The sequence below is a fragment of the Gopherus flavomarginatus genome, chromosome 7 (assembly GCF_025201925.1).
Source record: "Gopherus flavomarginatus isolate rGopFla2 chromosome 7, rGopFla2.mat.asm, whole genome shotgun sequence".
In the NCBI taxonomy this organism is placed as follows: Eukaryota; Metazoa; Chordata; order Testudines; family Testudinidae; genus Gopherus; species Gopherus flavomarginatus.
Window position 1 is genome coordinate 89,530,540 of NC_066623.1, and position 22,756 is coordinate 89,553,295.

The 22,756-nt window shown below is 38.9% G+C and overlaps 1 protein-coding gene across 19 annotated transcripts in view; it reads right to left on the reverse strand.

The window, feature by feature from the left end:
* Positions 1–22,756, reverse strand: part of ADGRL2 (adhesion G protein-coupled receptor L2) — a 476,253-nt gene that overhangs the window by 249,820 nt on the left and 203,677 nt on the right. Inside the window, exon 3 of one of the 19 annotated variants that reach the window (XM_050963475.1) lies at positions 6,859–6,895. The exons of the other annotated variants lie outside the window; for them this stretch is intronic. The gene's annotated coding sequence lies outside the window, so the exon portion shown is untranslated. The remainder of the gene's footprint in view (positions 1–6,858; positions 6,896–22,756) is intronic. 19 annotated transcript variants of the gene reach the window in all.

The following is a 22,756-nucleotide window of genomic DNA, read 5'->3' on the forward strand; positions in this document are numbered from 1 at the left end:
AAGTTGCTCTTTCCGGGAAAGATCATCATCACGGCAGCTCAGAGCAATGTAGTTTTCAAACTAACGCTACATTTGGTATCAATATTTCAGTTTCTTCTTACCTCTCTTGCTTGCAAAAGAACCAAGGATAGTGGCCTTCTTTCTGAACTAGCAATTTCTGTTTCCATAAATTAAAAAAAAAAAAAAAAGTGCAGTGCAGAGGCAATTGCGATTTATGCCAATCTACTTCAGGCGCAATGTTTTTCTGTTAACGATAATGAAAATCTCCCTGTTAACATTAATTATGGCATTTAAACCAGGTAAAACATTTGTAAATTGGCTGAATATCTGTTATGATAAGTTTAAACCGTTCATCCTCGAATGAACCTTTTTTTTTTGATAATGACATTTATCAGCTCCAGTTAAACTTCCTGACAACTCTGTTTGCCACTGAACTATAACAAATGAGCTATTTGACTTAAGATCATTTCACTTGTTTAGCAAGAAGAGATAGACAATACATCAGATACCACAGAGCTTAAGTGGGACTAAAGCGATGTTTCACACTCCTGAGTGAGAAAGTTGCGGTGCTGTAAAGTGCCAGTGTAGACAAGTCCTTAGACCGAAATAGTTTGAGTTCATTGGAGAGTTCTGAGCCACAGTGAGCTGATGAGAAAAATCATGTGCTTTTTTTCCTTTAGCAGTCAAAAACTGTGATGGTGCATTAGTGAATGGTACTGCTGGTGCTGCTCTTGGTTCCAGTCATTAAAATGTGCCTGTTACTGTTTATCTCAATTGTCCCTTTTAGACACTGCGGTTTCTGGGAAAAGAAGCATGAAACAGAATGCCTATGTACCTGTACTGAAAGCGGCAGACGAGGAAAACATGACATGGCCTCAAGCACTTTGTTTATCAGAGCATTTTTCCAGCAATGCATGTCTCTATACAGTGGATGTTGGCTTTGACATGCAGATCAAGCCGGATTGTCAATACATAGTCTTCCCTTTCTGAACATTCCATTCATTCCACAGTGGGACTCCTTTGATTTCACTGTGGCTTACCCTCGGCTTCCTTTTGTAACTCGGTATCTTGCCATTGTCCTTTTGGCATAAATTCCTCCTCAGCAGAGGTACTTCCCGAATTTGATCTCTCAAACACAGTTTCTCCTTCTTTCTTTCCCGTCTCATCAAAAAGATTCAGTGGCTTTACTTCACCCTCAACCCCCCACCACCCGACCCCAGACAATTAGCTGCTATCAGATTCTCAACTAATCTCTCCAATTTGGTGAGAGATTTTTTTTGGCTAAGAGTAAATAAGAAAAAGATAGTGAGTCTGGTTTGCACTGTCTTAATGTGTGTGGTGTTTCCCCAGCGGAGAAGACTCAGGAAGTAAACTGGGACATTGGTCCTATTCAATAGTTTGATGGTTATTAGATTTCCCAGTTCACAGCTAACACTGAGAGTTATTTAGAGACATTAGCAGAGGAGGTAGCACATCCATTAAACTAATTTATTTGATAAACCAGTCGAACCCTCACAGCATGAAAGAGTGGAATCTCCACAAGGCAGTAGGGACAGCTTTCTCTCCCATTTCCCCACCCCCTGTAGAGGCCAGCCACAACCTGAGTACAAGAACTGCCTGTGGACTGGTAACATCTGGAGTGCAAGGACCCTTGACTCTATGGTCTACTCTAGGCTAGCAGCTGATTCACTCCCAAACAAAGGGAGAGCTGGCCTGTAATGGTCCTTAAAATGTGATGCAGAATCCATGTACATTCCCCCCAGCTGTGCCTTGGATTTTTGGGAGCTTTCATTCAGCTGCCACACTTCTGCACTACCCCCAAAGCATGGATTTCATTCTACAACATTTTGTAGCTTCCAATAACTATTTCCCAAGTTGTGCCCCTATTAATCACTGCGCAAATGCATGAGCAAAGAGGGTTTTCTAGCATGATAAGGTGTTTGGGACATAGTAGTTGGTAAATAAAATAACTTTATTATTTTAATTCTAATCAAGAGGCAGAAAAAACAAATTAATGCTTTTTAAAGGGAAAAGGATAAAAGCATTTAGGAGTTATAAGATAATTTCAAGGTTTAAGAGGTATTCCTAAAGAGCTAGTCTCCCTTATAAAAAAAATTGACAACACAGAACCTAAGATAAATAATATCTTAAAGGTTTTCCCAAGTATTTAAAGTAATTTGTTATATTTTGTGTTTAGGAATTTTCAGGGAGTTATTTTCCCAGCCAGCGTCACGTACTGGCTCTTATTTGTCTCACAGTAACAGAGAAACTAGAATGGCTGCTGTTAATGCTGGGAAGGGGAAAAAACACACACACACACACATACACACACAAAACCACCAACCACAAACCACTCATCACATGACATGAGTGATTTATGCATGGCAACAGGAAGGTTTTATAAAGGTTCCCCTAGGCAACTACTCTGGGGTTGGTTTGAACAAGTCTGAACTACCAATCTCACTGGTGGCCTGTACAGTGTTGTGTCTGTAATAAAATATATGACTAACTTTGGAGAGTCAGGTATCGTACATCCAATGATGCCCCCTAATTCTCCAGATCAGTTTGGTTTGTCTCTTATTAACAAGCCTGCTTACATTTCAGGCATGGCTCCTGTAAGTTTATTAATGTGGGCTAGCAATGCTCCTAAGCCTGAGTAAAGTTCTTAATGGTATTTAAAAGCAACAGAACAAGAATAAACAAAATTGTGTTGTATGTAGAATATGTGCCATTAAGAGCCACAGTGGACCTGGCTCTGTAAGTGCATGCACAAAGAGGGGAAGATACAAAGGGTTCCCTAATACATCAGCACAAGGGTTCAGACCCAATCTCAGTCCTGAGTCTGGGATCTAGTCTTCCTAAATTGCCCTGTTATCTTCCTCTGCATTAGGCAACAGAGCTGGTCCTGACTGGGCATGCAACACTTTGACGATATGTACATTGCACAACACTTACAGCAGCACATAGGGTATGTGTAGCTACACACACATTGGACTTTGTAGTTACACATGGCAGTGAAAGGCTCTGTCAGGGGGAGGCATCAGGGAAGGGCTTGGCCATAGGGTGCTGGTGGAGACTTTCCCTGCTGCCTCTCCCCTGCTAATTTTTTTTCCCTGAAGTGGGGAAAGGCTCCTGCATTGGGGAGGCAGAGGGACGCTACACAGCAGAGTAGATTGAGGAGACTCTGCTTGGGTGAGTAGAGAGCCATGCAGGGTACATACACACACACATAGCCACAGAGTTCAGATATCTCTTTACTCTGCTTGCCTAAGTAGTATCTCACCATCTACACTGCTGTTATACCCATGCTAAGGAGGCATGGAGTATTTGTACACTATTTGCTGTCAAAAGGGTGTGCAGTGTAGCTGTATCTTTTGTACAGTCTTGACTGTTCTGACCAACATACCTCAGGAGCCTCTGCAGGAATTATACTTTGCTCAGGCACAATGCCTGTGGGAGCTCTCAAGAAGTAGTATGAGTCTACATCTGCCACTGTAGAGTGCACCTTAAAGGCAGAATTCTGTGCTAAATTAATACCATCTAATTTATATTTCATACATTTTGTACCAGTATTCTTTTCTGTAAGTTTGATTGGATTCTCTTCAATTACCACAGCACTAATCTACTTGATATGTAATGAAAGATGTTCAATAAGCAGTTCTTTTTAAATATGTCAGTTTCCCACAACAATACATAGTTAACATTAATAGTTAGACGTGTAGCACCCTCATCATCCAGGCTGCGTAAAAGCTTGTTCAAAGTCAAAAATGATTTTTGAGGGAAATTTCAGAGATGACAGCTGTTCAAATCTCATAAAAAAACACACTACTCTTCCATTCCATTAAATTTTTACTTCTTGATTCTAATATGTATTCTGAAATCCGCTTGCCTCAGAATACCACTGAAGCAGCCTGTGAGAAGCCATACAAAGATAAGACATTGCTACATCACTGATAATATATTCATATGTAGAAGGATCCAGAAGGCAATTGTCAAATAATACGGACCACAAGTGATCTGGATGATTTCTTCCTGGGTGACTAATGATAAGCATGAAGCCATTTGAAGTTAGCATTCTCCCTTCATTTGAAGTTAGCATTCTCCCTCCACCAAATATAAAATATAAAGATGATATTTTTCATTCTTACAATAATAATGGTAAGAAAGTTCTCAGACTAGGTGGCAAGTAGGAGACCACTGAATAACCAGCCATACTCATGGAAGCTTCCTTCAAATCCACTTGCAACTATCATAAACTAATTCCATGAAATCGGATGTTTCATTTTTAATTGACCCCACGGTGTTGCTTAAACTGAACCAAACAAATGTAAGGCTGAATATGGGGAACAGGCATTCTTTCTTCTTCCTCTCCCATTTTCTTCTTTCCATTCTGCTGCTGCTTCTTTCCATTCTCCATTTTCTGCAATACTTTATGCCAAATCCTATTCTCTTGACTCATAAAAGTAGTCTTCATTGGTTGAAGGCCCTAAGATTTCTTAGCTCTGAGCCAGAGGCCACTGAGAATAGAGAGAGTCCACATAAGTGTGTGCAGAACTCACAAAGACATCAATAGGGATCCACATGTGGATAAGGGGCTGTGTTATTGCCAGAGTTTGTGGTCAGGAAAGGGTAGTATCTCTTTGAGATCAAACACAGCTCACTGGTAATGAATCAGCATTAGTATGATATCATACATATAAGGGGGTAAATATTCAAAGTTTGAGGCCTTGCTTCACCTTTCTGCCATCACAATTTATACCTACAAACATGAATTGCAGGCACAGATCTGATTGCTTATCCCCGCATCATTTGCTCCTCACCAGTCAAGTAGTTAGAGGTATTTAGTAGTCAGAGGTACAGTTTGGTGCCTGTCATTGAACTGTGCGTGCAAAATGCAGGCACAAATTTTGCAGGTGCAAATGGTGGGGCTCATTCAGAGGCTGACAATGGCAGATTCTTACTGCTATAGTCTGTGCTTTTACAACCAAATCATTGTAAAGCACATAAAAGTATCCTGAAGGGGAAAATGGATAAGAACAATGAACAACTTTCTTCCAGCAAAACAAATGTGAGACAGCCAAGCACAGCATTGGGGGAGGCACTATTATTGCCTTTCTCTTGACATATGAGTCAGAGACAAGATTTTGGCTGAAGCTAGGAAACAGAGGGACTTAACTTATGAAGTTGACAAAATAGTGATTTTCCCCGAGTTGAAAGAGACCACACAGGCTTTCCGAAACACAACAAAACAAAACATTGGCAGGTGTCAAGTAACACTTTCTGGATGTGAATGCAGAAGCTTCTATTTGATTCCTCTCCAGACTCTGAGTTATAGTTTAAGGAGGTCTATATTTTCTGGAATTGATTCTCAACAGCTTGCTGGAGAAGACCAAAAAGGAGGAAGGAATATAAACCCATTGGTGAAATCCTAGGAAGTTAAAACTAGATACACCTCAGTGCTATGCAGTTAAAGACTGTCAGGAAAGATCCTCAGTTGGTGTACATTGTCATAGCTCCATTGAAGTCAATTTACATTAGCTGAGGATCTGTCAGATCCCAATCCCATCAAAATCAATGACAAACCTACCATTGATTTCAATGGCAACAGAATTTTACTTCCTGTAGGGACAATCCCACAAGCCCTATTCATTACTGAAGTACATTTCCTATTGATTTCAAAACTCCCAGCGAAGACAATCAGACTTGTGCTTGGGTAAAGAATTAATAATGGCTACAGGAATAGGCCCTGTAAGATGTCAGGAAATATAATGTTTGCAGTGTTGTTATAATCATGTTGGTCCCAGGATATAAGAGACAAGGTGAGTGAGGTAATATCTTTTATTGGGCCAACTTCTGTTGGTGAAAGAGACAAGATTTTGAGCTCTCTGTGGCCCAATAAAATATATTACCCACCTTGTCTCTTTCAGGAAATATAATAACTAATGGTTGCAACAAAAAGATGAGGCACTAAATACTTCCACTATCCCTGATCCAAATGAAAGAGAGAGTAAAACAAAAATTATAGGGGAATCCAGTCATCTACATTTACAGTTATCTTGAGAAAATAAAAATAGGAAGCACCAGAGGGCCATGTTGTAAGTGTTGCATATGCTACTGTGTGTTCATAAAAACCAAAATTAAAACAAGAGGACTTACATCTAAGACATCATTTTGATAATTTTAGTATCAGAAATATCCTGTGCATTAAATTAAACCTCAAGAATCTGCAAGAAGATCCAAACTATAGTTAGCTATGCCTTATTCCTTAAATTAGATGTATCTTTGACATTCAATTATAGTGTTAAACAAATTACTCAGAATAAGTCTGTACTTTGTACTGAGCAGTTTGGCTTTTATGAAGACATTGTTAGCACAGAGAAACAAATGCATCTGATAAAAAGTAACAGGAAAATAGGGTGGCTACAGTGTAGAAAGTGTTGTGCACAGTATGATGTTTGTTCCTGTAAGCAGAACTGTTGATGGATAAGAGCCAGTCCCTGGAAGGTTGTCTGGCCTATAGCAGTTATAGTATAAATCAGCCTTTATATTAAATGTGTATTTTATTGTTTCTTGTACAGATGATCAAAAATTAAATATATGCAGGACCATAATTACAGGATTAATGGCCAAAGCTTATACATAAAGAGAGAGATTTCAAGAAAACATGTGTTGTAAGCATTTTTTGTTTTTTTAATGACTAGGCTTTAAAAACAAACTTGAAATATAAAAACAATAGTTCTCTTGTTATACTGGAAAGGTCACATTCAGCAATTCCCCACTGGTTTTATCCACCCTTAACACCAACTGAACCAGGAACAGGTTTTGCCTCTTTGATTTGCCAAGACCCTGATTACCAACGTTTTGGTTCCAGCCATGAATCAGAGATACTTGGTATCTGTAATCAAGGGGAAAAGTTCACTTGACTAAAGTAGTTCACAAATGTAACACATCTGAGCAAGTCATTTTACTAGTTCAATGACAGTACATTCATCCACATTATTCCAAAGTATGAAAACAGCCTTTTCAATTTGCATTTAATAAAGGGCCAAGAAAATCAACACTTCCCCCCTCCCCCTTCCCCAAGGAAAACTATATCACTTTAGAGAAAAGCCCTTACTTCTTATGACAGATAGCTGAGTAATTCAAAACACAATCCCCTGCATAAATTCTTTTCTAATAAGCCATTATAAAGTAGTTGTCAACGGGGAAAAACAGTTAACCACACCTCTTATAGGTTAGCCTGAGAAGAGAATAAAGTACTAGGCCTGCGGGATTAAAAATGCCTAAGTTTTTGGGGAGCTTCCAAACGTTCCCTTTGGTAACAGATAGAAAGCTCTTCAATTCAAACTGCATTGTCATATGTTTTATTCATGGGCCATCATAAGGACCACCAAAGAGATCATCATGTTTACATCAGACCTCCTCAGAGAAATAAACTCTTTAATAGTTGAACTGGCAGGGTCAGTCAGTACAGAGATGCCTGCCGGGCAACCAAATAATAAATAAATAAATGAATGAAATGAAATGAAATCAAACACTGAGAGTTTAATGATGTCATTCAGCAATCACCAATCAATATGTTTTATCTCTCATGGAAAAGGTCACATTAAGGTTTCATCATTTTAGTGGTAGCATCCTTTTCTTCGTGGCACGAGTAACTGCGGAGGTCCATGAAAAAAGCAGTCTACAAGAAACATAACTTCCTTGGTGCTGACAGATGTTTACAAATACTTATTTGTGATGTTGCATCTCTTTTGCGATTTGGTTTCTCAGTGCCAAGTGGCATTTCCCATTGTTTGCCACTGGAAATAAATGTTTTAACAGATACAGTGGCACACAGGAGCACTGCATGTGCTAGAGGCTCTCATTTCAGAGCTGACTAAACAATAGAAGAGCCTCATATAAAAATTTTGGCAGGACTAAGGGCTTCTCATCACAGACAAACATGTAATTCAATGTTTTCTGCAAATGTATACATCTGTAGTTGTTCTGTTTATATATATGGGGTGCATTAGATGAAACCTCATGTAAAAACAGAAGGAGGAATATATGCCCCTTTTAATTCTCTCAGTAATTAGGTTAGGTGAAATTTGTAGAAGGAGGAAATTGATCTGATTTTTCCCTAGAAACCATCCCCTTCTCCATTCCTGTTGAAAAGTGCACTGTTGACCACATCACTGAGGCTTGGGGTCATATTCAGCTCCTCTTTTTTTTCTTTTCCCCCCATATCCAGGTTGTCAATAGATACTGTTTTTTTTTTTTTTTAAACAGATCTCCAAAATTTATCCATTCTTCTCCATCCACTAATAAAACAGATAATAAATGTCTTGGTCATCTCTTGCCTTGACGAGTAAAACCTCCTTTTCTTGGCATCCTCATTTTACAGTTTGCTCCCCATCAATTCATCCATAGTCCTGCTGCTTGGACCATGTATCTTCTGTGGATCCTTTCTCTGACTTCCCATTGCTTCCGCATGAAGGTCAAACTTCTCCATGACTCCTTGCAATTTTGCTTCTGATCTTGGCTCTCTTTTCATACTACTGCTCACTCTGCTGTTTACGATCCGCTTATGCCCTTCCACTGTAGCCATCTCCCACACTCACGTGAGAGTTTAGTATCAGGGGTAGCCATGTTAGTCTATATCCACAAAAACAACAACAGAAGCAGCTTTGCCTCTCCTGGAATTGACACCTCCTCATCTATTATTGGGAGTGGACTACATCCACCCTGATTGAATTGGCCCTGTCAACACTGGTTCTCCACTTGTGAAGTAACTCCCTTCCCTTCACGTTTCATTATATAATGCCTGCATCTGTAACTTTCACTCCATGCATCTGAAGAAGTGGGTTTTTTACTCATGAAAGCTTATGGCCAAATAATTCTGTTAGTCTTTAAGGTGCCATCAAATTCCTTGTTGTTTTTGAGAGTTTAGTGACTCTGTATCAATGTTTGCTATAGTCATCCTCCCCTGATTATTAGACAGCCACCCTGTCTTCATTCACATCCCTTCTCAAGATGCAATATTTCCACAAAATCTTTTAAGATGATAAAATAATGAGATAAATGCCTCTTTTAAAAAAAAGGTATCTGAACCACTGCATAACAAAAAGGAAGGATGGTACAGTGGTTAGAGTGCTAGACTAGGCTTGAGAAGACTTGGCTTCAATTCCTTGCTCTGTTGCAAACTTCCTGTGTGACTTTGGGCAAGTCACGTAATCAATCTGTGCCCCTGTGAAATGGGGATAATGGCACTGCACCACTCCCAGGGCTGTTGTGAGGATAAATACATTAAAGAGTTTGAGGTGCTGAAATACTATGGTGTTGAGCACCGTAAGTACATTGGATAGACAAAAGACTCAGCCTTAAGATTATTGTATATCAAATATATTAGATGTCTGATTTGTACTATCTGTCCAAAGTAGACTCCAGGTTCTTTGTGGCAGAAATCGTATCTCTGCCTAGGTGCCCAACAAATAAATAGTAATTAATAAAAGCAAGATCACTTGGGAGAGGGATAGAATTAACAAGGACAATAATGGCAGCCCATAGAAGAACAGTTGGAGACTAACTCCATAGCTATCAATTGCTGGAATCACTGCCATAGACTATGTCTACACTTGCCATTTAAAGTGTAAAATGTCTCTTTTTTGCACTAAAACCATGGGAGCGTCTACACTTGTTAATGACTTTTTGCAGTGAAACTCAGAAGTTTCACCTCGAAAAGAAAACCACCTTCACGAGAGGCACACAGCTCTTACTACTGTTCTTTTTGCGCTGTTGTGAAAATGAAGACACATTCTACCAGTGTAAACAGCTTTTGGCCTCTGAAGGATATCCCACAGTTCCCAAAGTGACCACTCTGGCCAGCATCTCCACTGCTCTGATGCCAGTTAAATGGACATCCTCCCCTCCCCCTGTAAGCCGCGGGAAGTTTGAAATTCTCTTTCCCTTTGCTTGTAGACGTGGCGAGGAAAGCAGCCAGACAGCAGGGTTTTAAAAAAAAATGCCAGGAAAGAAACAAGGAAGTAATGAGGCTGCTGAGACATGAAGCAGTGCAGCATGGGGCACTGAGTAGGACCCAGAATGCCTTCTGCTCACCCTCTCTTCACACAAGACCTATCGAGAGAGCTGCACTGTGGGATAGCTGCCCTACAGCGCTGCTCTCATCAATGACGGAAGTGCTGCTACTGTAAACACTCTCTGATGCCTCAGGAACTGAGTACACAAACCAGAACTTTTCTTTCACTGGTTCCCTATCACTGGTGAAACTCAAAGCGCAAAAACTCTGCAAGTGTAGACATACCCTAATTAGATAAAGGAGACCTTTGGCACATGTCTTTGGTCACTGGCAGGGAAAGATGCAGACAATGGTTTAAAACCCTGAGGAGGTTGAGAACATGAAGCATTTGCATGCTAATAGCTCTAACAAATGTTTGAACTGAAATTGTGTTTTACTTGGGAGAAATCTGCTTACTAGTTCACAAACAGTAGAAACATTTCACTGCTTGTACAGCTTCTGTTTCCCCATTTCACAGATTCATGGCTCACTACCTAACATCCTGGCAGATAAAGAAAAACATTTGGAAAAAAATATTTTTGATACATTCTGTTGTGTTAAATTCAGTTACATGCCATCTCATTAGGCTGCTGGAAGCCCGGGTTATGAATAGCAGCAAACATGATAAGACACAACAAGATAAAACAAATTTGGCCAAAAATGTAAGCAATGATCACCAGAAAGTACACTAAAAAGACAGAGCGAGATAAAGATATGCGTCCTTCAACTGAGGAGCACACAGCACAGGCCAGGCAGCAATACAAATATAGAATAAAGCCTGTTTTTCACTGCTCCAATCATGAGCTCATTCTGTGCTGATAACCTGGAATAGGTTAAATAATCTTTAAGGCTGCTCTAAATCATGCTGGCTGCCAATGGCTGGGCATTGGTGAGGCTTAGAGAGACTCCAGCCACCTCCCCATACTAACTGTAAGGAGAAGAGGTGCTGTAGAACCCATTTTGCTGCCTCTGCAAAACCAACAATCACTTCTTCATTGGGTTGATCCTCTGAGGGACAGTTATGCTGGCATTATGGTCATATTCTCCCAGCACTGCATGCTAAAACATCTGCATGGCACCTGAGGCTCTGGCCTCGTACTATATAGATAAAAAGCTATCCTAATGCTTATATATATATATGTTTTATATAAAAGATGATGTGATAGCTGAAACTCAAACTTGGGGAGAAAACTTAATCAAAGGAGTGAAAATTACTCTAATATTTTGGGATGCTGTGCATATGGCCTGATGGGGAGAACATGTGGATCCTACACTAACATATTGTTTAAAGAAAGTGGCTCCAGGAGTGGTGGAATGGGCTCAAAGGGTCTAGATGCTTATTTATATTTGCCAATGAGGAGAAAACAAAACAAAACCCTGTTGACCTCACCCTTTTCTGACTCTGCAAGCAGAGAAGCAAGGGCAAGCATAGGCTATTTTATAGGCAGGAAAAGGCAAGAATGTTGATTTTTTTCCAGAATTTGTGCAAATGTGATCTTCAGTATTTTGCCTGTCATTTCAGGCACTTTTCATTAACTTTTGCAACTGTCCCTCAAACTATTAAGCAAAATTTTATTATTATTCAGGTATCAGAGGGGTAGCCATTAGTCTGTATCCACAAAAACAACGAGGAGTCTAGTGGCACCTTAAAGACTAACAGATTTATTTGGGCATAAGCTTTCGTGAGTAAAAAAAAACAACACACTTCTTCAGATGCATGGAGTGAAATTTACTTTCTTAAATAAATCTGTTAGTCTTTAAGGTGCCACTGGACTCCTTGTTGTTATTCTTCAGGGGAGAGTTGTAAAAGTAAGCTGAGGTCTTGCAGATCTTTGTTTTATCTTTTTGGCCCACCATCTACCTAAGGGAATGTAGAACTGTTTGCTAGAGAAATGGAACACCAAGCACTTGGGGCGTTGGGGAAACAGAGTTGGTGGGGGAAGAGAACCTTACACTGTTTGCATCTTTCCTTCCCTCACGACCAGCATTTTCAACGCTTTTTAGTAAATACAGGACATCTGCTTTATTGAGCTACAAAAAACCTATCATATGTAATGACAGCACTTTGGACTCTATTCTGATCTCACTTACACTCCATGCAGCTTGTTTTTTTTTCTGTAATTTTAATGAAAATGTGGCACAGCATATCCCTTTCATTTAAATTATGCACTGTCAGTATTTTTCTTCTTTGCAATTGAATCACATCTCAGGAAACATGCCAATAAGAGGGGGCTGCAGAAAGCTGAGAGAAAGTGTTGGAGGTAGACCCTTGACCAAATCTACATGTACATTTCTGGAACCTGTAAATTTCCACTGATTCTACACAGGGCAAGAACTCCCTAAAGGGTAAACTCCACTGAATAACACTGACTTTCTGTTAAAAAAATGGTCCGTCCATGCCCTCATGACAGGTTAAATGTTACATTCTATTGTTACTCTTTCTTGACCCAATTGGCTGGTCAAAGTTTCAGGCCCTAGGGATTTCCAGTTGGGAGCAGAAATTACTGATGGAGTCTAGTATTTTCTTTGATGCAATCTTGTTTGTTTACAAGGAATGTACAAACTAAGTCCTGCTTCTATAAACACAGAAGAAACCAACAGCAAAAGGAGCAGTTACTTAGCTTACAGGCCCAAGTTTCTTTCAGCCAACACTCCCAAACCAGGTTTCAGAGTAACCTTTCTCGACTCTAGGCTTCTTCCAGGGTCATATGCATACTTGGCTTACAGGCTTCTGCTTCTCTCTCTTTCTCTGCTCTTAGTCTCTCTTTTTTTTCTTATCTATACCCCCAGCTTTTCTCTCTCTCTCTCTCTCTCTCTCTCTCATCCCTCCCTCCGCACGCCATACCCCTGCACCTGGCCAGAACAGTACCCAGTCAAATCCTTCACCCACATGATGCTAGTTTCTGGGAAGACACCAGTAGGCTTTGTTTTCAGTGTGGCGCCGTGCCTTAGCTGTTTCTTACCGCAATCTTAAGTGAAGAGCACATTTACTCATCAGTTTCAATGAAGTTTTAATGCAACCCATAACAAGGTTTAGTGCAGCTCATAATAATATTATTCTGCTTTCAAAAAATCTTCCAAAAATGGAATGTGTGATAAACAGAAGCACTCTTGGAACAGTTTTAGCTAGCATGAATGGCATTCATGCAGCAGTTCTACAATATAAGTCTAGAATAGGCAATTTTTAACTATTCAGCTATGTCAGTGTCTGAAATTAACAAGGGTGCCTTTCATTTAATCTGATGTAAACCCAACTTTTGGTTATACATGGGCACAGAAGCCTAGTCTTACACATTTTTTAGTGAGAGTGATCTCTGCTTTCTTACCTCTTCTGGTATCTCCTACCTTCTGCTTTAGTTCAGTCCATCATCCCCTGGCATTCCAATGGGTACCACTCAGCCCTTCTCACATGAGGTCCAGCATTTACCCTATATTTTCTGTGACACAACTTGGGCCATTGTGAGAACACAATTATGAGCACACAAGTATGAGCAGTGCAGATGTTCTAGGGGAGACATTAAAGGGGGCCCCCATTTTCCCTGACACCTTCTGTCTGTCAGACACTAGCTCTTACTATGTATTTGTACTGTGCTCGATACATTGGGGCCTCTAGATACTAACACAAGAGTTATATGATGAAATATTAATATAGTCTAGTATAGTCTATATTAGTACTAGAATGTAATTAGACTATTTTAAAATACATATTTATATATTTTATTAATTAACTGATTAAATATACAGAGATATACCTATCACATAGAACTGGAAGATCATCAGGTCCAACCCCCTGCCTTCACTAGCAGGACCAAGTACTGATTTTGCCCCAGATCCCTAAGCAGCCCCCTCAAGGATTGAATTTACAACTCTGGGTTTAGCAGGCTAATACTCAAACCACTGAGCCACTTTTGCTCAATTCAAGCATGTATTTTAATTAACAAGTATTTGGTAAGCTTTCTGGTTCAGGGACTGTCTTTCTGTTCTGTGTTGGTACATCATCTAGCACAATAGGACCCAGGTTCACAACTAGGGCTCCTAGATACTATGGTAATACAAATAATAAATAACAATTATAGAATAATAGCTGGAATTCAATATCTGGTATATCAGGTTGTTTATTACCTTATAGGTTTATATAAGTCAGGCTTTAATTTTGTTACTGTACCTTTGCAAAATATGTTTTTTCATCTTCTTCAATCAGAAGTTAAACTAAGCTTTTGCGCTACGGCTAACCTGTCAAGATCTCTAAGAAAAAATATGCTTTAAAGGAGTAGGAGTTAACCATCACTTCTGCACCATAAATTCTATTGGCAGATATACTAGTAGCTTGTAGAAATAAAGATGACTTTCTCCTTGGAAGCTCTAATGAGACCAGGGAATAATATACAATCTGTGATTCAGATACATTGCACTGCAAATTCAAGAGCTTTTAAACAACTGCTAATGCTTAATAATAATGGAATACATCCTATCTGATTCTTTCTTAAACTTGGGGAGATAAACACAAGTTATATTTGTGAAACTCAATTACCTTTGATTTCTGTTGCTGTCAAAATATTTAATGATTATTTTAAACATGTAAAAGTAAATGCTCTCAAGGATTGTCTTTAACTCAACCACAGTGAATAAAAGGGAAAAGCACTGAATTCTTCTGGAAACTTCTTCATGAACATTTGTTTAAACAAAGAACTTTTAAACATAGGCATTGAAAATCCTTTGCAGTTCATGCTGTTATTTTTAAGCATCACAGGTCTCCCTAGATAATTACAGTGAATGGAGTTTATCTTGGGTTAGCCTTACCTGGTATGTTTTTAGAGTGTGTAGGTAACAGCACCTAGAGGAATTAAACTTTCATAGAAAGAAAGAAAGAATGAAAATTTTAATTCCCCATTGAACCACACTGGGAATGTCTTTTTTGAAGGAGTGAGACAGCTTAAGACTGGACTTTCTCTAAAGAACAAAATGAGTCTCACTTCTAAAGACTCAGACTTGGCAGGTTTGCAGTTTTCTTCTGTACGGTAAAATGCAACTGATAGAAAACTGACAACTTGGCAGAAATGATAGTCTCCGAAATAACAGGTTTGTGCATGAACCCTAAAACAGGAAAACTCTATTTAGCCAAAAGCCTATTTTTGTGTCCATTACCCAATCTGCTAATTATTCCCTTCACTCTGTGGATCAAGATTTGCATACACAGATCTAATCTTGGAAAAAGAGGCAATACAATTTTTAGAAAAGTCTCATATCAATCAGATAACTCCTGAACTTCACAGTATCTTTAGTGAGCAATGCATGGGACACATATGTACTTACACACCCCTCTTTGTGAATCTCACACTTCAGTTTTTCTGGTATGTTTGCATTCTATGTGTGGGCTACTCCTTTTTTGAATTTGCTATCAATCACTATGAGATGCAAATGAACTTTCAACTAATAGGTCCTTGTGACAAAAAGAAAATAGAAAAAGAAAAAAAAAGTTATACTTTTATATACCTGTTGTCTTGTTAAGGTACTTCTGCCAATAAACTACCTTGTGATCACAGCTGGTCAAACTGGTCAGAAAACAGATCTGAATTCCCTAGGTAATTTCTGATATTTTGGTCCTGACTGAGGATGAAAAGTCAAAATATTGAAAATTTTCATGGGAAGAAAAGTTCTAACAAAAATTATAAATTTGGAAATGTCAATATAAAAATGTTTGAGATTTAAAATAAAAATAATAACCCCAGTCCAAACAGAAATGTTTTGTTCTGAAACAGCAATTCAAATTTTTAACTAATATTTCAAAGTAAAATGACATTCAAATTACATTAAGTTAAAATGCCAATTAGAAATTAATTGGTTCAGTTTGAACCAATGTTTCATTGTGTTTTGAAAGGTCTCTTCAGAAACTCAAAAAAATGTCAACAAAACCATATTTTCCAATGAAAAAACTTTTCAATCAGCTCCACTTATGATATTATCCATACAGATCTCCTAAGCTAATCAAAGATGCTGCTGCCCAATATCAGCAATGCCTGTGTTCAGGGTAGGCATTTTACCAATGCCCCTAGAAAACGTGCTAGCATATATTGTCTTAAAATGCCTGCACTCACTGCAAGTAACCCTGGCAACTACTCTCTAGTAATCACCCTCTCATTTCTGGACAAACTTCCTGAAAAGGTAGCAATGAGTTAATGCCAGACACACCTGTCATTTGCCAATGTTATACATCCTTTCCAGTCAGAGCATGGAGAAAAGGCTGGTTGCACTGATGGATGATCTCCTCATAGCAATTGACTTTCATGTTAATATTACTTGACATTTCAGTGACTTTTGGCACAGTGAACCCTAAAATGCTACTGTAAGACATTGCAGAGATGGATGAAATTGCCTAAAGCTCGCTTTGCTTATTCCTCTCTGATGATGTCCACCTGTAGGGATCTCACTTGTTGTATTCCGCAGAACTCAGTTCTGTCATTTCCTTTAGAAATAATTGGCTACGATACCAAGAATATAATAATGATACCTACTTCTATAGCCCTTCTGTATTCAGTACAACTATCCCAGTGCTTGAAATCTGAATGTAGAAGAGGGATAGCTGGTTCAAGTTTAACTCAGGGAAAATGGAGATGATGAGAATAGAAAGTGGAAAAATTCTTCGAGGAAGTGGCAAAAAACTAAGAATGTGCCACCTATGAAGGCCATCTGTCCTGAAGTAGCCAATAAGTAAGCAGAATCAAAGTCCTTCTGGACTCAGAGCTAGTCCTGCACCTTAAACACAATAATGAAAAAAGAACAGGAGTACTTGTAGCACCTTAGAGACTAACAAATTTATTTGAGCATGCTCAGGAGTCACATAACTAGTTTGTTAGTCTCTAAGGTGCCACAAGTACTCCTGTTCTTTTTGTGGATACAGAGTAACACGGCGGCTACTCTGAAACAATAATGAAAGAATATCATTGTACCAACTTTAGCTAGCTAGGAGACTGCACCTATTCTTTTCATATCAGGAGTTAGCCACCTTAAGCCATGTTTACCTTCAAGATGAACTACTTAATGCATTCTACCTCAGACAGAAGATGAAGGCCAAACAAAAGTTATTCAGGTCCCCTCCTAAGTGGGATACATCAAAAGGGAGTCCATTACACAAGATTGCTGTAGACAAGCATGGCAGTTCTGATTGACTTTCAAGGGTGATGCTACTTATTAAATTCCTGAATGGGCTGGCAAAGATCTATCTCAGAGATCACCTCTGAGCCACCACAACATCTGTGATCAGACACATTGAGACTGATAGTCTTAGTGGTGAAACTATCAGAGACTTGGAGCTGAGCATTTTTTGGTCGGGGATAGAGCATCTTTAGACTTTCTTGTGGAGAAGCTGTAGTGTGAGGCACACGTACAATGTGTTAAGATATTTATTCCCTCATAGTGGTCTCATAAACCTATGGATTCATTGTTGCTTTTTTCAGCATCACATAGGTGATTGGTAAAGTCTCTACTTGAAATAGGAAGTTCATTCTTTGCTGTCCAGTGGTGGCTGGGACTATCAATGGGTACAGCTCATTAATGTTTCTCAGATAAAAGCTTTTGCATTGAAAAATGTCTTCTTTCCAAAAATGGCTTTTTAAAACAATATTGTGAACACTGCAAATTGCAGTGAAGAATGTTGTGCTGTTACATTTTTAAAACATTTTTATATTGAAAACATAAAAACACTATTGAAATGCTTTTCATGCTTTGGTTTTCAGTAAAATGACAATTTTCAATTTCAATTATTTCAGAATTGTGAATTTTTTTGAAAAAGCAAAAACTTTTAAATAGTTCATGAAAATCAACTTAGTCAAAAAATTAAAACTGGTCAGTATTGTAATACTTTGCTATATTCACATATTCTTTTTATATTGCTACTCACTAAGCAACAAAGCAAAACATTGCAAGTATGCAGCAGCCATATCTTTTGCTGGAGTTGAAGGCAAATGTCTGAGGATAACAATCTGGGTCATCCACATAAATACTGGTGAAATTTCTTAACCTTCCATTCCTCAAAACCAAACTGAGGACATCTTTATCTATTTGTGCATGATTCTTATTGAATGGAGTTAACATACAAGATGCAAATACTACTGACCTTTCACACCTGTTTTTTTGAGGGGCTCTAAGTAGGGTTGCCAATTTTGGTTCAACGTATTCCTGGAGAGCTAATGATGACATAATCTTTAATTAAAAATTAATTTTTAATTCCTGTAGACTCTGGGACAATCCTGGAGGGTTGGCAACCTTAACTCTAAGGGAAGCCACTGCTGCTGTATGAGAACTCTGGGGGCTGTATTAAATTTGTTGACTTTTAGGTAATGTGGCCTTGCCTCATTCCTTCAGATACCTCTGAAATTACAGTATATTTTATTTAATTTGCATTGGTCATATGATAGCGGTCAGTAATATTCCCATGGCCTTTATGTGGTAATTTGCCTTTTTTATTAGTATTCTTCAGAAACCTTAGGCACATCAAGAAATGTTTATACTTAACAATTCATGTTTCTCAACATGCTCTTTGTTTTGGCTGCAAAACAGCATTTTAAAAATCCATGCGTTATTCAAGTAAAATAATAAGTGTCTGTTTGTGTGGAAGTGTCACCAAAAAATAGAAGCAATGAAATGAATTATTCCACATCTGGAATCTGGCTTTGTCTTAGAGATAGATATAGTGTAGTTATAGTTGTGAAGAAGAGCTCTGTGTCTCTCGAAAGCTTGTCTCTCTCACCAGCAGAAGTTGGTCCAATAAAAGATAGATATTATCTCACTCTTTGTCCTAGAGATGTCATTTGAAAATATAAGCAACATTTAAAGTTATATCTTCATGCTAACAAATCTACGTCCTGCCTATTGTCACAATAAACACAGCATGCCAGTAAATACAGTTTATATTTAGTCATTCATTAAATGAAAATGGAACAGTTATGAGTTATCATGACAGGAAGTTACCTTTGTAGGCATAGTAAAGACAAAAATATTCTCTTTGTGAAAATGTAACTGTATCAAATAATCACAGCATACTTTATTCATGCCATGTTTATGTCTGAATACGTCCAAGTTATTTGCTAGGTCACACTTGACGGATTCAGGATGGAATTTCTTGGTACAATGAACAAAAAGAGACATTGTGTTCTTGTGCCCCCACCTCAGACGAAAAAACCCACTATAATAAAAACATGGTCACCTTCCTGTCTTCATAACATCTGTGGAAGGAGTCTCAAAACATGAAAAAAAATTGATGACTTTACCTGGGAAAAATCTTTGCTGTTCCTATTGTAATAGTCAAGCTGGTTTACAGAGTAGCCTAGGCATAACCTGAGTCTGAAAACAGACTGATGTGGATTGGAACAGAAATAAATGTTTGCTGGAGATTCAGCTAGAACTAGCGAATACTGAACGAATAATCATTGTATGCTAACCATTTACTTCAGACATTTTGCCATTTTAACCCTAGAATCTTAGTATAAAGTTGCTAATAATTAAATATACCTTCTCCATAGATGTATTTACCATAAGCTAGACACTTGGTGCAACAAACATTGTTGCTGAACTCTCAAAGTTTTAAAATTAAAGCAGAGTAAAAATGATAACACACCTCATTGAGGTCGTGCCTCCCTATGTTGATCCTACTGTATTTAAAGGGTAAGGTTGGGTCACTAGCTGAAATAAGAGCAGTGCAGATGGGGTTTTTTTTGTTCACTTTGGTCCTGATGACCCTAGCAGAGGGCTCACTTATTGCAGTGTGTTTATGTGCAAAGGCATCTCCAGAGAGAATGTCTTAGATTATGCTCTTAGAATTGTGTCTGAAATTGGAAAAGCACTGCTTAAAGAAATATCACGGTGGTATTAGAGCCTGCTGCTAGCCTTGAGTACTGCTAATGCAGTGATTAAATAGAAGTTAGAGCTCTTCCGTGAGAAGGACTAAGATGCTGTCTTTTCTGCTGTGCTTCCCAGTATAACAGAGACAACATTACTCTATACAGTACTCGTGAAAATGTATGATGGCTAGCAAAAAAAGGAATATAGAGGCTAAACAGGCAGTGACCTGGTGAGGGGAATAGAAATCTTTTCAAAGTAGATTGTCTGTGTATGCAGTTAACAGACGTAGGTTTCAATATAGCAGGAGACCTCAGGAAGGTAAGTTGAGGTATTATGCCAAGAACATATTGATATATCAAGGTAAGTGGATGTGTCCAGTGGGGTGTCATACAGATTGATGTTAGGTCTAATTTTAGCATCATTATTAATGATCTGGAAGAAAGGGGAAAATGCATCTTAATTACATATTGCTTAATTGGAAGAGTTGCGGACAGCAGTGAGAAAATATAAAGACATCTAGAGAGGTTAGATATACAAGCAGAAAATTAAAAAAATAAAAACAAAATAAGATTTGGTATAGAAAACAACAGAGTAATGTATTTTAAGGGAAATAATCTGAAACAAAAATATACAATGGGAGGAAGACAGTGCTTGGAAGGCATTAATGCTGAAAAAGATTTAGGATTAGTGGTGAACTGCAAATTAAATAAAGTCTGCAATATGATATGGAAGTAGAAAAACAAACATATGATTTTGGACTACATATACAGAAAGATCACTTTCAAAGTGAAGTGGTGGAAGTCACATCACATGAGAAATTTAGAGCACTCAAGAACCTGTTGTAGGAAATAATCTGGAATTAAGAAAAAGGATGGACAAAGTGGCATTATAAGTCAGACCTGGTGTAAACACGTGCAACTGCATTGACTTTAATGTAGTTGTTTCTGCTTTTTCCAGAACTGAATTTGACTTATTCAAATTCAAAAGGCCTTTCTTACTTCTAATTAGAATGATCCTATGATATCACCACACTTTTACTTTAGAAAACCATTTGGCATTCATCCTAAAGCTTTAAAGGAGACTAAGTCAGACATCTGTGGGTCAATGACCAGTTTTCCACCTTCTATAATTCTTGGCTTATTTCCCAGCTTTGGAGTTGGGTTCTTTAGACACCCTGGGGAAAGTGAAAATGTTTCAGGGCCCTACCTGCTTCATTTAAGCTCATATTAAAGAGTGTGTGAGAGCTGCTCCCCAAACTTGGACAATTTTACAGGCAAACATGGAGAGTTCATGAATCTTGATTGAGGCCTTGTCTACACTACAAAGTTGCAGCGCTGGTGAGGGGGTTACAGCGCTGCAACTTAGGATGTGTACACACCTGCAGGGCATTACCAGCGCTGCAACTCCCTGTTTGCAGCGCTGGCCGTACACCCGGTCGTGCCTTGGGTGTAGAGGATCCAGCGCTGGATCACCAGCGCTGGTCATCAGGTGTAGACACTCACCAGCGTTTTTGTTGACCTCCGTGGAATAAGCAGGTATCCCAGCATACCTGAGGAAGCCTCTCCGGTAATCAAGCAAACTCCACTGCCCTCCAAGCAGGTCTCCTTCCCCGCGGTGTGCTCTGGCGTTCCCCGACCCCCCCTCCAAGCAGGTCTCCTTCCCCGCGGTGTGCTCTGGCGTTCCCTGACCCCCCCTCCAAGCAGGTCTCCTTCCCCGCGGTGTGCTCTGGCGTTCCCTGACCCCCCCTCCAAGCAGGTCTCCTTCCCCGCGGTGTGCAACAGTGCTGCAGCGTGGCCACATCTAACACCACTTGCAGTGCTGGTTGCTGTAAGTGTGGCCACTCTGCAGCACTGGCCCTATACAGCTGTACTAATACAGCTGTAACAACCAGCGCTGCAAAATTGTAGATGTAGACATACCCTGAGTTACAGACTACTGCTGGGGTACATGGTTTGCATTTTTCTCTTGCATGCCATTAAAAAGTTAGACATTTGAAACCATAATTCTACCTAAATAGTTGCCTTGATTTTTTTCTGTTTTGTTTTGAGAAGATTACAGTCATATGATATTATTTATTTGGAATTTCAAAAAGCTTCTTATGCCATTTTCACATGACAAACTCCTGCTTAAGCCTGTAGTTACAGAGATTCAAAGAATCACACTGGAGTGGTTTAAGAATTCTTTCAGTGTAGAAAACATAGCTGGCCTGATGGTGAGATGGTACAAAGACAATGCCACACAGTGTTTTGTCTGAGACTATAGGTTTGTCAACCTTTAATCTCTGTGGGCTGAAAGACTGTCGACATTACACTGGTCTACAATTTTTGAGAAGTCGTCTCCTTCAGAGATAAAATGTGATATTTATTATGTATTTTGATGTGCTGAATTCAAATATGACAATTAAAACAACTGATTGGCTACTGTTTCTAAGATATTTAAGTTTTTACATTTTATGTCTATGTATATTGTGTAGATAGTAGAGTTTTAATCATAAATTGTAAACCTAGGTCTTTTCATGTGTTTATGGTTGCTTTACATGATAATATTTCACCTGTCCTGTTTATGTAACACTTTAAAAATCAGCAAAAGGGTTATAGAAATAAAATTTATTATGAAACAAAAGGCCAAAAACTATTATGTACATAGTTTAGTCCTATTCAGTGTCTACTCGGCGCTTCTTGGCTTGTCTCTTGTATTCATTAAATGGAGCATCTCTTGTCACTGTCCAGCAATAGTCTGCAAGCATTGATGGGCTCCATTTGCCCTGATAGCCTGCCAGGAGATTCCACTTCTGTAGTCTGGAGCCCAACAGCTCGGCCTTACTCTTGGGTAGTTCCAAATCCCTGACAAGGTCATTCAGTT